Genomic DNA, 15,539 nt, shown 5'->3' with positions numbered 1-15,539 from the left:
TCATCAGAGAAGTTACATTTCCTTTCGGCGGAGGGGAGGAGGAAGTGGAGTGCCACAAACAGAACTGACTGGTGACTTTCCCAGGGGTGCAGGAGGGCTGAGAAGTCACGCCCCGCTTGTCACCGGGTCTGGACAGGATGGCCAGACTCTCTCCAACAGGCCACCTGGACTCGGAAGCTTCTGAGGTTCCAGAGTCCCTGTGGACTTTCAGTGCTGGGACTGAGGAAACCTCACTGCTCCACGTGTCACGTGGAGTCAGTCTCTGATGAGTGTGAAAAGGTGTACGGGTGACAGGGGCATTGCTTAGCCCCAGAGCTCCGAGCTTTCAGTCTGCCAGGGTGCCCTCGTCCGCCACAGGACAGAAATCTGACCAGTCAGCTTTCTCGTTTGGCAGAGATGAAAACCTTTGCAACTGGCTTCTTATTTCCATTCTGGTAGATCACTGCTCTACAACAGGTAAGAAACTGTGACTACAGGAACCTGTGTTTTGGATGCCTCATTTTCCATAGTGTTTGTAGAGAAATAGTTGGGAGGCCAGGTGGGCACTTGAAAAAGCAGGAATCAGTTGGAAATGCTGGAACCTTAGCTAAGGATCCCAGCTGCTCTAAGGACCAGCTGTGTGATTTTGGACAAGTCCCTGTACTCTTTAGGACCTCCACTTCCTTGTTTGAAAACCAGGGATTATAGTGTCTGTTTTATCACAAAAGTAGGGTAAAGATTACATGAGATGTCTGCGGGAGGACTTTGAAGATGGACAAGTGTAACATAGTACAGCTATTTCTTTGCGTGGAAATCAGGCAGCAGAAAAGGTGCCTTTGATGTTTAATTAACGCTAAAAATCTTCCATTACATTTATTTAGCTATAATTGGGAAGGAGGAGGGCAAGAGTAATTTTTGAAGGGACTTTTTGAGCTCCTAAAATAGAAACTCAGAAAACACATGTTTGCTTTTCCTTTTGGTGTCAAACCACGGTGCCCATTGTTATTAGCAGTTTTGCAGAATTGTGACCTTCAAACTTGGTGATATCAAAGACGGAAAGAAAGCTCCCAGTTTTGAAGCCTTTTAAACAGGCTTTTCAAACTAAAGCACTTTTATTTTGAATTAAGAGCTAATAGAATTGTCCTCTTAGATGAGCATTTGCAAGTTTAAAAGTTGCCTTCCAGGTGGGCCACAGGAAACGACTGTGCTGAGCGGGTGCTGAAGGCCCTTTTGGGAGCAAATGAGGGAAATCTCTTCTTATTAACAGACTTTCCGCAGTTAGAGGAATCTAGAACTTACATTTCCCCTAATTGCACACAAACTGATTTGTGTATACATCTAGGGTCATCACTTACTTTCAGTTTACTGAATTTGTGAATTTTTGCATTTGTTTTAATTTGTAATTAAGTTTCCTCCACGAAGCACACCATATGCCACCATTAATTCTTGCTCGTTGATTTCTTAGGAGATACATGAGTGCATATTCTGATGCAATTTTTGAGGTCTTTTGAAAATCAAATGACTACGTGTTTAGCCATATGGGCCTTTGTTATTTAAAATAGCACATGATAAAGTAAGAGCAAAATGCAGAAGGACGTGTTGGGGGGAAAATCACTGGAAAACTGTTTAAAACTTAAACACACCATTTTCGATCTTTTAAAAAAAATGTTTGGGGGGCGTTATATTTTTGAAACCTGTCACTCCTGATCCCGCAGGGTCTGTGAATGTAGACTGTCTCAAGTGCAGCAGGCGAAACTGCGGGAACCGAGGACCGCTCGGTGCCTGACGCGGGGGCTGCAGATGCGAACACCCGCCTGCCGTGCGTTCCGCGGGCGCCCCTGTTTTCCTCTCGGCGTCCCGGGCGGGGATCCGACACGCCGCCCGGCTCGCCCGCACCTGCCGCGGCCGCGGCTCGGCCTGCGCGGGGCCGGACGTGCAGCTGCAGGCGGGCGGCGCGCGCTAGGACCCGGCGGGCCCGCGCCCGCGGAGCCGCCGACCCGGGCGGGCGCCGGGCTGGAGCCGGGTTCCGGCCGCGATCGGCGGCAGCTCGGCCCGGAGACGGCGCGGCCCGGCGGCGGGGCCCCCGCGAGTCCAGCGCCGCCGCGGCCCCCCAATGCGGCCGCGAGGAGCCCGGGGCGGGCGGCCGATCGCAGGTAACGACCGGGGGGCCCCTCTCGCGCCCCCGCAGCCTCTGCTCTGCTTCGGCATTGTGGCGGGGCGCCCTCGCCGTTCGGGCTCAGCTGCATTTTGGGGGCACCCTGGGCTCTTTCTAAGGTGTCCGTCCCGGTATCCCCACCTGGTTTCGGATGGATTTATAGCCTGCACTTCACATGGGAGAGATCCGGGGGACGGCGAGTTGCATATTTTTCATTAGTTCTGTCTCAAAAGTAAGTTCATTAAAAAAAAAAAAAGTTTCTCAGGAATGTGTGGATAGTCACTTAAAAAAAAAAAAACCCAGCAGACAAACGGATAATTTATTAAAATGATCAAATAATTGCAGTAATTCTGTTAATTACTTTTTGAGTCTTTACTTTTGTGGGCTCCCCAAGCCATTACTTTTATTTTCAAGGAACTAACGTGTTAAATGTGGAGTTTGGCTGGCAGAGTTTACAGCATTGCTGTCGCAACTGTTTTGCTATCAATTATAAACAGAGTGTCAAATCTGGGGGCAGTTTAAACCTCTTTTCAAATACTGTAACTGGTTATCCTGATATGACATCTACAGACGAGAGTTTCCTTTGAAGGCAGTAAGAATATTTCTCTTTTTGGAGGAGCCTTGTTTGGCGGAGAAAAACCATGATTCCTGGTGGGGAGGCTGGAGAGACTATTTTTCATGCTTTGTTTATACTGCCCGATTGACATTTGGGGAAGGGAAACGCGGTCTTTCTCGGCAGCTTTTCGTGGTGGGATTATTAATTTATTTAATTTATTAGTTTCAATTGGTTGGGCTCGGGGAGCCCTCTGTCACAGGATGTGCTTAAAGGTGACACATTTGCCAGCAGCTGGGACACAGGATTGCAAATGTAAAATGTGCTTCAGCCCCAAGGTCTGGTCTGCTGGGAGCTCCCATGTGGAGCTGTCGTGGGCTGGGTGGGACTGGCTCATTGAGGAAAAAGGGAATCATTTTCCTTCGCTAAGGAAGACATCCTGTTATATTCCTTTTGTTCCCTGTTTTTCATTGATCGCCTGCTCTGCCTTAGAGAGGGGAGAGCGAAGAGCTCGGAAGACTGCACAAATGACTCCAGCCCACTCTGCTCTCACACCGATTGGTCAGTTAGATGGAGACTTAGGGAAACAGTCACCCAAAGCCGTCTTTGAAAATCATGCTGTAATTTCAGAGTAGCCTTCTCGGGCCCAGAGTTCTGCGAGGTTGATTTTTAACTCGGGTGCACTTGGCTTGAGGCACCTTGGTATTCAGTTTTTTGTCGTTGCTTCTATTCAGATAAAGTAGGCCATTTTGGTGACAGATTTCTTTGCAGACGTCAGCTACTAGCTTGCATTTGTAGACATATCACTTGACAATACGATCTCGGTGATGTCTGCTTGGGAGTTGTAGAATGCAAAGTTGTTCAACTCAGAATAATTTTTCCTACCCGTTTTTTGGATCCACCATCAGCGGAGGGTGCTTAGCTGTATCTTTGCTTTGATAACGTAAGTGCCTTGTGCCTGTATCATGCACTACATTTCTAAATTTCAGTCTGTAACAGTGAAAGAAGAAGGCCGTGAAGAGCCAACAATCAACATCATTGTGCACTATAAGAAATTGTGACATCTGGTTTGAGGAGAATGCTTTTCAGATTCAAGAAAAAGGGCATCTCTCACCTTAAAAGAATGTGAATTGATAAATGTGAAATGTTCTGTATAGGAGGAGAAACATAAGGCCGGTGGACAACTCCATTTGAGGCTTGAAACACCCCAATTAAAGAAAGACCGTCCCAGAAGTTGTTAAATGTATAAACACTTTTCTGATTGGCTTAAAAATTTAGACACAGGAAGTGGATGGTATCTAATAACCATGAGTAGAGACATGGTTGTCATGGAAACTGAGAGGAGTAACCTCCCCCCCACCCCCCAACACACATACACTACCATAACCACCACTTAAAAAAAAAAAGCCTGCATGTCATCACAGATGCCTGGAGAACATGCTGGCTTCTGTAAGCTTTCCCACAGCATCTGTTGAAACCTGAGACCGTGCCTGTCAAATCAAGGTCATTTTACAACAACAACCAAAAATGCAGTCTCCTGGATTTCATAACTGTATTTTTATCGAAAAGATGTGAGGAAAAGGGCTGAAAACAAGGATGAGCACACATGCTTAGTACTTTACGTTTTGCTACGTCGGAGTTGGGCCAGGGAAGGCCGAGAAGCATGTATTTGATCACTTAATTGTGGGAGCGAACGGATTCGCGTGTCTGCTTTTTGTGGAGCTGCAAAGACTAGGCTGTAACCTGGGGCGGAAGAGTCACGTGGGGACAGTATAGTGAAGAGTTTCTGTTTGCAGGAGACTTCAAACCTGACCTGCAGCAATGGGATGTAAAGAACTGTGGCATTTTGGAGCTTTGCTCTGAGGCTCCCTGTGCCGGATAGTGACGGATCTGGCGCCTCGGGAAGGGTACGGAAGGGCGTTCTCAGTCACTGACCAGGGGCAGGACACTCCTATACAGGATTAAGAGCTCTTCCAAAACTGCAATTATTATTATTCCGTTAACTGAGGGAAAGTTTCCTTTTCTGTGGTTGGAGAAGAGTGCTTTAATTTTTAGGATAATGGAGAGGCTCCCCAGTCGGGGCTGTGAGTATGTTCAGTGTCTTGGTAGTGGTTTTAGTGAGGAGAGGGAACAAAGGGGACGCTTTTGGGGGTCTCCCCCTTTCACTTTGCTAAACAAGACATTAGCCAAGGAGGCGAATTGTGACTTTGGGGGTCAACATTGAAGCTTGTAAATATAAAGCCAGTACATTTCTTGTATTTTCTCTAATCTTGTCCATGGTGGTCTTTAAATTTTGAAGTGCTTGATATTCATCTAGAAATATCCTTCTTACAGTCATGATTTATAGCTTTGTATTGCTTAATCTTAATTGAAAATGGTCAATTTTAATCTCAATTAACTAACACTTTGATCTTTTTAAAAAAATGAGCAGAAAATTTCCCTTGTTTTCATCAACTAATTGCATAGAGGGGGAGCAGGGGGAGGAGGTGGGAAGAATCCTCAATGTGCCGCAATATTCACTCACTGCCCTGCGTCTGTCACAGGGAACAGAGACACTAGAAGCAGTGAAGCATCACTGGGGCGATTTAGCATGTATTGCACGATCCCGTGTGGTCATATGTTTAACTGATTGAGATTTGGTGAAAAAGGGTAACCTTAATGGCATAACTGTTCTCTTGAGCAAAGGATTTCCTGTAAGGAGCTTTCTTATCTTCAGCTATGTTCATTGGCAGGAAACTTGTCAGTTGCTTGTTTTTACAAACTGAGGGAAATGAATGGGGTTTGTTAGTTTCAAGAATCTGCCTTCATGCTCCATTGTCTGTCAAGTAGTTTGCTCAGAACAGTTCATTTTTAAATGGACTGTTGAGGAGTACGCTTAAATTACTTCAGATCTTTGGCATTTCTGTTCATTTATTTTTGGCTTTGAGATTAGAAACATTGATCATTATACCGCTATGTACAACTTATCTGACCAACACACGTTAACAAGATGTTCAGTAAAATTCCGGTTCATTTTCAGCTGTCAGATATACAGACACTGGCTGAAGTTGGCGTTTTTTGATGACTATGCCAAATTTCTAATAATTAGCCCAGAATACCAATCAAATGCCAGTTTCGTGGAGAGGTAAAGGGAAAGAGGCAGCTTCGTTCGTCTCGTGGCTTGTAACGGTAAAATCCATAGATTAAACGTCAGGTATATGCCTCCATTGCTGACGGTCTACGGGGAGAGTTGGAATTTGAGGAGAGGGTGTAGTCAAAGCCAGGCTCGAGTCTATATGAGAAAAACAAATCTTCACCTTGAAAAGCTTTATTGTGCAAACTTCTGGATTATTTTGAATATTATAAATAAATATATTTAGTAGTTTCAGTTCATGTTTTGAAGTTTGGGGGAGAAAACAGGGCGAGGTTCTTTAGAGGAAAAGAAGTGCGTAAACCTCCATCCAAAGGGAACTGCCTGGGGAGGGGTTACGAGAGCCTCAGGGAGGGGACCGGACCGTTCCTTTCAAGGGTTTTCACACATTTTTGAAGACATCACTTTGGTTTTATATTTAGCACCAAATGGAATCTTATGCAAGACCCTAATATGTGAGTGGAATAAAAAGAGAAATGCTTTGGCGGGAACCCAGCGCCAGGAGCCCCGAGTCCACTGTCTTCTCCTGGGCTGTGCCTGGGGCGCACCCTAGGAGCCTAGGACCCCTGTGAGCTGTTGGGAAACCACTGCTTTTAAAGTGTCCCAAATCTTCTCTAAGGAAGGCCTGGGGGAATTGCTTGCCGAGTCCTGGAACTTCTGAACTGAAGAGAGAACTCACTTCTGCCTTGACAATTGCAGAGGGCGCCTGTGCTCAGGGGAGCAAACAGGAGTGCATACAGGGCTCTGATAAGCCATTCTGTGTGTGCACCAGGCTGGACCGGGCTGCGAAAGAGCCCTGCTTGTGTCTGTGATGAGGGGAGGGCAGAGGAGGTTTGTAAACGGCCTCCTTTCCTAGAAGTTACGGGAACGGCATGGAGGTGTTTGAGACGAGCAGATTCTCATCGTCCTGGACGGTGGATTTATTCTAGTGCCACCTCAGGATCTGTTATATCACTGTTCCTCTATTTGTCAGTGAAAATGATTTCATATTAAGTGTCATTCATAAAATGAAGGTTTGCCAAGCTATGTAATCTGCTTGGCAGTCACAGCCGTGTTTTCAGTGTTGAGGAAAATGATAACACACGGGTGATATTTGAACATCATCAAATATTCTCGGGTTATCTCTTCTGTTATGAGATTTACTGAAATGGCAGTGTTGGGTCCCCCTTTTTACATCTCAGAGGCCATCAATACTAAAGTTTCTAGGGGTGGTGGATGGAGGGATCCCCTTCCCTTCCACTAATTTTGACAACTCCGTGATTCGCATGTGCTTGGTGACAGAAGGAAAGAGCAGAGACTGCAGGCTGACTGTAGGAGCGCTGTGCTTCTTAGGGTCACAGCAGACCCTTCACTGTTTCCTGGAGGCTACACAGCTGGGGAGTTTACAGAAGTAGGAAGGATAGCCTCCTGTCCGACTCTTTGTGACCCCATGGACCGCAGCCTGCCAGGCTCCTCCTCTGTCTATGAGATTCTTCAGGCAAGAATACTGGCGTGGGTAGCCCTTCCCTTCTCCAGGGAATCTTCCCGACCCAGGGATCAAACCTGGGTCTCCTGCATTGCAGGCAAATTCCTGACTGTCTGAGCCACCAGGGAGGCCCCTCCCATCTGCAGGCTCCTATTATTTCCACTGTGCTTCTGTTACCTGCATGGGGTCGGAGGTGGCGATCAAAGTCATCGATATTCTGGGAAGCCACAGATCTTCCAACAATTTGTGCTGAAGCTTTTTCTTTTTTTAAAGAAGATATTTCCTCTAGAAAGATGAAACTGATACAGGCACAAAATGGTTGGCTGTGGTAGCGGATGAAAATGATTGTGTTTAACATTTGTTTGTTGAACTGAGTTGAATAGAGGTTTTCCACTTTGGACTGTGGAAAGCTATCTTATTGCTCCTCCCACCTGCATTGCAAAGAAGGAGTGTGTCCCGTCACGGAACACCGACGGCACTGTCCCGGGCGTTCGCAGCAGCAGGCCAGTGACTCGCCCCCAGGGAGCGTGTCCTCTCCACCATTCTGGGGACTTCGTTTTGGAACTCAAGGCTGTCGTCCAGTTGCCACGACCTTGCTGAAGTTGTTAATGGAGGACTCCAGGTATTAGTGTGTGTTCGTTACCTTTGCAGATGGCACTTTATCTTAATATTCAGTTCAGTCGCTCAGCTGTGTCCGACTCTTTGCGACCCCATGGACGGCAGCACGCCGGGCCTCCCTGTCCATCACCAACTCTCAAAGTTTCCTCAAACCCATGTCCACTGAGTCGGTGATGCCATCCAACCATCTCATCCTCTGTCGTCCCCTTCTCCTTCTGCCTTCAGTCTTTCCCAAGCATTTTAAAATTCAGACAGTAGCAAATCCTACTTGAAGAGGTAATTTTTAGTATATTATACAGGGTTACATTTTAGGTAACCTCAGATATCTCTTTAAATTCTGAAATGTTCTGACTTGGCAAACTTAACATTTTTGCAGCCTTTAAAATGAAAACAGTTACCATTTAATGACTAGTTAACACTTTCATTTTAAAATAATGGCTGTAAATTAAGACTGTCATATTGTTTCATGGGACTGGATTTAGCATTTAGAATGGTCTCGGAAAAGAAGTGAGTTCCTCATGGTAAGTTTGGCAGTATTGGATAATACAGAAAAATCACCTCAAATTGATAAGGACTTTTCATTTATCAGGTGCTGGCCCAATTGATTCTTATGATAGTCTAGTATTAATATAATGTTATGCTACTAAGAAATAATGAAAATGTGCATTCATGTGCCATTTTACAGATGAAGAAACCGAGGTCACTATGTTTCCAGGGCCAGCTCCCTCTCACCCTCAGGCCTCCGACTCCACGTTGCGGCCTTTCCACCCGCTGGCTTCCTCAGCACTGCTCCTCTCTGTCTCTCCCAGGACTGATGCTTGAAAGCTCCGTCCACGCCTGAGACGGATTCTCCTCCTGGGAAAAAATGGCAGGGGTGGCGGTGAGGTAATATTTGTTGTGAGTTTGGCAAGAAGTAGGGTTTTGCTTCTTGACGTTCTGTATTCCCACACCTTCTGACCGTCAGTGATGGGAGGGACATTTCAGCTCCCTTGTCAGAGGTTATCTTCCTTAATCCGTCTTCATCTTTTGAATTTCCCTTCATGCATCCCTGAGCACATTCACCTAGTTGGTAAACAAAAGGCTCTTACTGCAGGGATAGGATTTTCTTGAATTACCCAAATATTACATTTCGAGTTTCTCCTGGTGGCACCCCTAAAGACAGATTTCCGAGACAACATTCTCCTTTATTATTGTTGTTGAGCCACTCAGTCATGTCTGACTCTTTGCGACCCCGTGGACTGCAGCACGCCAGCTCCCCGTCCTTCACTATCTTTTATAATTCACACGAACTGCTTAACACACTCAGACATGGGAATATGGGGATATCGCCTTTATTTCTTTCGGAATGAAAAAAAAAACTGGCTTAAATTGTCAGATTAAGAAGGTGTTGACTATCTCCTTCTTGGGACACCCTTACCCATAAATTGTACAAACTCCACATGTGTTTATAGAGACCAAGCAAAGCTGGGTTAGTCTGATTTCCTCGTCTAAGCAAGGAGCTCTGCTCTGCTGCTAGCAAAGGGGAATCACGGCAAGTTAAGTCTTCACCAGGCGTCCCACTCGGCCTGCATGTATGTGACCAGTCGGAACTAAAAACGGAACCATGTGGACATTTTCAATAATGATGCAGGTGCCTGGCGGTTTCTCATTCTCTTGAAGATTTCAGGTGAATGATCTGAAACTAATTCATATTTCACATGCAGGCTTTCTCAGGTTTCGCATGTGAAATCATTTTGAAGAATTGATCTAGGGACATCCTCAAGATACATATGCGCCAGTCTGGGGAAACGAATCTAACACCCATTCATTCAATGGACAAGTTACTGAGTGACCTCTGCACACAGAGGACTGTGCTCTGCAGTAGGGATGTTAAGGGGTGTGGTTGCTGGAGAGTCTGCCATCCGTCGCCTAACTGATCGGCTTCTTAAACTGGAAGTATCCCCCAGCTTGGCCCTTGTGAAGTTTGTGTTCGAAACTGATCTTGACAGACGAAAGTGACACCCTCCCTGAGTTCCTCTCTCCGGGTGTAAATGCCTTTTGTTTTAGTTTTGAAGTTGTCCCTGCCAGGAGGATTCCAGAGTGGGTTGTTTATCTGGGAGATGACCCCGGGAAGCGGGGGAGGAGAGCCACCAGTGGGGAGCGGTCCATTCTTCCCGCCCTGAACCCTGCCCCCATCCCTGGCTACCCTGCTCAGGGGAGCCCAGGACAGCCGCTCGGTTCGTGGGCCGTGTATCTCACTTGTTGCCAGGGTTCCTGGCCGCTGTCTTTGAAATCCAGCTCGTGGTCACCTCCTCATCTTGAGTTTTGGTGCCTCACTCGGAGAATACTGCCGGGAACCTCCTGGGGGTTCTGTCCCTCCTGACTCCTTCCCTTCTTCCGTCCTGCTGAAGACGTCTGTCCCTAAACTGCTCACAAGAGGGGAGGTAGACTTCTTCTTCCTCTCTTTCCAAGGCTTCGGATGCTGGAGGGCTGTGGGCACAAGGACATCCCCCTGTCCTCCGAGGCACCTCCTCTATCAAGAGGCAGAATCCCCCAGGGAGAAGTCAGGACAAGCAGCAAACCACCGCACTGTCTTCTTATCTCTTTTCTCTTTGCCATCATTAACTGGACTCAGGAAGGGGTGGGCTCTTCTTTCACTTCCCCTCCACCATCCCATCCTTCCACCATCCAGGCGGAAAGATCAAGGACGTCACGGTCCCTCATGGGTGAAGGCAGCATCTCCTACTGCCTGCAGGTCAGTTCTCTGAGCTGGGTCCTCCAGACTCCTGTCAAGGGTGAAAATCCCATCCCTGACTTTCAAGGCTGTGGAATTTCTGCTTGTGGCAGAGTCTACTAGCTTCCCACATATGTCCGTTAACTCGGACGTTTCTAAGACTCCCTTGCAGCTAAGAATGGCAAAATTCTAGCTGCTTGGATGTCAGTAGGTGTGAAGTGTTTGTTTCTGGTTTGTATCCTTGCTTTTCTTTATAATGTTGCCACATACTTTTTTATTGTGAAACTGCATATAGTTTAGTTGTGCATGCTTTCATACAAATGGAAGCATTATACACATACACATTCAAATGCACACCATGTGTAATATATATGGATATATGTATAGATGGGAGAAGGCAATGGCACCCCACTCCAGTACTCTTGCCTGGAAAATCCCATGGACGGAGGAGCCTGGTAGGCTGCAGTCCATGGGGTCACTGAGTCGGACACAACTGAGCGACTTCACTTTCACTTTTCACTTTCATGCATTGGAGAAGGAAATGGCAACCACTCCAGTGTTCTTGCCTGGAGAATCCCAGGGACGGGGGAGCCTGGTGGGCTGCCGTCTATGGGGTCGCACAGAGCCGGACAAGACTGAGGTGACTTAGCAGCAGCAGCAGCATAGTATAGATGTGTATATTTATACATATATGTAAACATATGTTGTGTGTATATTTGTCTGTGGTTACATTTGTAGACAGATGGTTTTTTAAGTGAGAACACCTATGTAACCAGCACCTATATTGAAAAATAGAATGTTAGCTTCACCCAAGAAGTCCCCTCGTGGCCCTGAGCCACCATCTTTTGCAAGATGACCACTATCCTAATTTGATCTACTTTTTTTTTTTTTTAACTGAGAGAAGTGTGTTGAAAATCTCTTCCTGAGATGATAGATTATGATTTTTTTCTTGATTGATTTTGAAGTTACACTATTTGGTATATACACATTTAGAATTCTTGCACCTTCTTGGAGATTTGAATTTTTTTATTATTATGAAGTAGTACACTAGTTCTCACTGCACTTTTTGTCTTAAAGCGTGTTTTGTCTGTCATCTGTGTGACAATTCTAGGCAACAGTGGGATATAATCAGCTTCTTCATTGTTAGTTTTTCCTATTAGGTTTCTGTTCTTTGTTTTCTCAAATTCTCTACATCCTATATTTTATTTTTAAATACTTTTATTTGTTTATTTATTTTTGGCTGTGCTGGCCCTTGGTTGCAGTGCGGGCTTTTCTCCAGTTGTGTGGGCTTTTCTCTAGTTGCAGCGAGCAGGGACTTTTCTCTAGTTGTGTGGGCTTTTCTCCATTTGTGGGGGCTTTTCTCCAGTTGCGGGGGCTTTTCTCCAGTTGTGCGGGCTTTTCTCTAGTTGCAGCGAGTGGGGACTTTTCTCCAGTTGTGGGGGCTTTTCTCCAGTTGTGGGGGCTTTTCTCCAGTTGCGGGGGCTTTTCTCCAGTTGTGCGGGCTTTTCTCTAGTTGCAGCGAGCGGGGACTTTTGTCTAGTTGTGTGGGCTTTTCTCCAGTTGTGGGAGCTTTTCTCCAGTTGCGGGGGCTTTTCTCTAGTTGTGCGGGCTTTTCTCTAGTTGCAGCGAGCAGGGACTTTTCTCCAGTTGTGCGGGCTTTTCTCTAGTTGCAGCGAGCGGGGACTTTTCTCCAGTTGTGGGGGCTTTTCTCCATTTGTGGGGGCTTTTCTCCAGTTGCGGGGGCTTTTCTCCAGTTGTGCGGGCTTTTCTCTAGTTGCAGCGAGCGGGGACTTTTCTCCAGTTGCGGGGGCTTTTCTCCAGTTGCGGGGGCTTTTCTCCAGTTGCAGCGGGCGGGGTCTGGCCCCTAGTTGCCATGCGTAGGCTTCTCATCGGGGTGGCCTCTTGTTGTGGAGCGCTGGCTCTAGGGCTCTCGGGCGTCGGTAGCTGCACTGCCTGCTCCAGTAGCTGTGGTTCCCGGACTCTGGAGCACAGGCCAGGAGTTGTGGTGCAAGGGCTTCATTGCCCTGCGGCCTGTGGGGTCTTCCTGGACCAGGGATCAAACCCATGTCTCCTGCACTGGCAGGCAGATTCCTTACCTCTGAGCCACCCAGGAAGCCCTATATCCTGTATTTTAGATGCATCTTTTATAAATGACATCATGCTGGATATTTTTATGCAGTCTGTAATATCTTTTAAATGAAATATGTAATCCATTTATATTTATTGCAGTTTTGGATTTATTTCAATGTTTGCCTTCATGTTATTTCATTCTTTCAATTTGTCCCAACTCTTCATGTTTCTTTTTCTTTCATTTCTTATCTTCTATTGAGTTGACTTTTTCCCTTATTTCATATATTATTATGCTGTAGTAGTTTGGAAGTTTTACACTCTATTATTATTCTTTTAGTGGTTCTCCAGAAATTTCAGCGTGCATGCTTAAGAGTTTGAAGGGAATCAATATCTTTCTTCTCTTCCTAAACAATTCAGGGACTTTAGATCATTTAATTCCAGTCATTACCACCCCTCACCCCCTCCCCTGCTAGCTTGGGCCCTATTTTTTGCCCAGTGTTTTACTTCTGTGTTTTTATTTTAGCCTTGTAGGTTAGACGTTATCATTTTAAAATATAAATGTTTGTTCAGACTTACCCACATATTTACTACTTTCTGTGCTTATAATTCCTTCCCAACTTGTGTCCTTCCTTCCTGCCATCACTTCCTTCTCTTCATAGATTTCATTAAGTGAGAATCTGTTGAAGGAGACCTATTTTGCATATTGTTTGTTGGAAAATTCTAATTCTTCTCCCCCCCTTTTTTCCCCCTTAAAGTATAGTTTTGCTAAGTATAAAATGTATTTCTGTTAGGTATAAAATTCTGCTTAGGGCTTCCCTGGTGGCTCAGTGGTACAGAATCCACCTGCCGATGCAAGAGACACAAGTTCGATCCCTGAGCCAGGAAGACCCCACATACCGTGGAGTAACTGAGTTTGTGCAGCTGTTGAGCCTGTGCTCTCGAGCCCCAACTACTGAAACCTGTAATCCCTGAGCCTGTGCTCGGCAACAAAAAGAAGCCACCGCAGTGAGAAGCGTGGGCTCCACAACTAGAGAAAAGCCTGCACAGCAGGAGGACAGCATGGCCAAAAATAAATAAATAACATAAAATTATTTTTAAAAATTCTGGTTATTTTCTCTCAACATATTAAAGATGTCCCATTATTTTCTGTCTTCTGCTGCTGAGAAATCAATACTAAATCTAATTCCCACTTGTCTTCAAAGGTATTCTGTTTTCAAAAGTACAGTTTCGCTGCTTTGAAGATATTCTTTTTGTCTTTGTCATTCTTCACTCTTATTATAAGGTGTATATAGATGTGAATTTCTTTTTTTATATGTTTATTTTGCTTAGGATTTTTTGTGTGTTTCTTTTGTGAATTTGTGGATTGATTTCTTTCATCAGAGAATCTAGAAGATTCTTGGAGTACTGTCCCTTTTTTTTTCCCTATTTTTGAATTTTAGGTTAGGTATATGTTAGACTTCTGTTGTATTCTCTGTGTTTTAACCTCTTTTTTTCACATTGTCTGTCTCTATATTTTTATGTGCTGCAGTTGACAATTTTTTCAGTCTTTTTCATTTTCTGTATCTAATCAGACTAATCTTGCTCACAGTTTATATACTTGTTTCCTTCTATTATATTTTTAATTTTTTATGATGTGTCTGATAATTTTTAGACTTTTGAAAAACTGAAATAGGGTTGATGTACAATATTATATCAGTTGATCATTTTAAAATTTGAAGTCTGTAGGTTCAATTCTACTATGTCTTATTTCTGTTAGTTGTTCATGATGCTTTTTTCTTATGTGTTGTGTCTATTTGTGATTTTTATTTTACTTTGTTTTATTTTACCGTGACTTTATTTTTTAATTTGATTTTTTAATTGAAGCATATTTGATTTATAATGTGTCAATTACTACTGTACAGAAAAGTGATTCAGTTATATACACACACATTCTTTTATGTTCTTTTCCATTATGGTTTATTATAGAATATTGAATATGGTTCTGTTTCTGTTTTGTAGGTAGGTTCATTTGTGTGTGTGTAACCTTACTATTATTATTTTTTGAGACTTTACTAGTGAGAATTATTTGAGGTGTGAACTGAAGGTGAGTTTCGCTAGATTTTGCATTTGTTTCTCCTGAGTGCCTGGGATTATCACCAATTTGTAAAGCAAGGACTTAAAAATTCTCAACTGGAAGTTTGGGGACCAGCCACACAATCAATTCATACTCAAAGGCTATGTGAGGATTGTCTTGTGGTTACAAATTTTTAGTAAAACTTTCTCCCCCTACTCAGCACTAATTTTTGAGACAGGCAGTTCTGGTGGCCTTTTGGAGCCCTATTGTTGGTGGGCTCTGACAAAGTCAGAGCCAACAAGTTTATTTGCTGTTCCCTATGCCTTGCTGACTTATAAAAATAGAAGCTCAAGTTCTCCCAGTTTGTTAAAGCCTCTAATGGGAAAGTTCATAAAAGTTTTATGCTATGAGTGTGCCTCATTTTCCTGTCAGATTATAAATACATTTCAAAGTATTTTTCAAGAAATATTTTGTCCAGCATTTTTGGTTGTTTTCATAAGATTTGAGAGGTATCTATTCTGCCATACTGCCAGAAAAGGAGCTTCCAGTCTTTCTCTTTGTATTCCTTATTTAATAATCCAAATAGTCCCTGAAACATAGGAATGCATCTGGGCTACCAGGGTGAAGATAATATGTGCAGAAACAGTGGAGGAAAACATGACCTCCTAACACATATTCTAGGGTGATGAGGCCATAGCTTGTATTGGTTGGGGTAACACTTGAGTGTGTGCTCGGACACTTGGTGGTGTCCGACCCTCTGTGACCCCGTGGACTGCAGCCCCCGCAGCCTCCTCTGTCCATGG

The 15,539-nt window shown here is 44.7% G+C and overlaps 1 protein-coding gene across 14 annotated transcripts in view; it reads left to right on the top strand.

Moving 5' to 3' along the window:
* The window catches only part of FOXN3 (forkhead box N3), a 538,038-nt gene that overhangs the window by 97,715 nt on the left and 424,784 nt on the right, over nt 1-15,539 (top strand). For 6 of the 14 annotated variants that reach the window (XM_081510826.1, XM_081510818.1, XM_081510810.1 and 3 more), the window contains exon 1: nt 1,995-2,132. The exons of 2 other annotated variants lie outside the window; for them this stretch is intronic. The gene's annotated coding sequence lies outside the window, so the exon portion shown is untranslated. Of the gene's footprint in view, nt 1-73; nt 457-1,994; nt 2,367-15,539 lie in introns of those variants that run through there. 6 more of the 14 variants (XM_081510823.1, XM_081510814.1, XM_081510805.1 and 3 more) reach the window with 2 other exon arrangements.

This window comes from Giraffa tippelskirchi, chromosome 7 (genome assembly GCF_054371585.1).
Source record: "Giraffa tippelskirchi isolate mGirTip1 chromosome 7, T2T-mGirTip1v1.2.pri, whole genome shotgun sequence".
Taxonomy (NCBI): domain Eukaryota; kingdom Metazoa; phylum Chordata; class Mammalia; order Artiodactyla; family Giraffidae; genus Giraffa; species Giraffa tippelskirchi.
The sequence above is the reverse complement of the archived record's forward strand: the minus strand, read 5'-3'. Positions and strand labels throughout refer to the sequence as shown.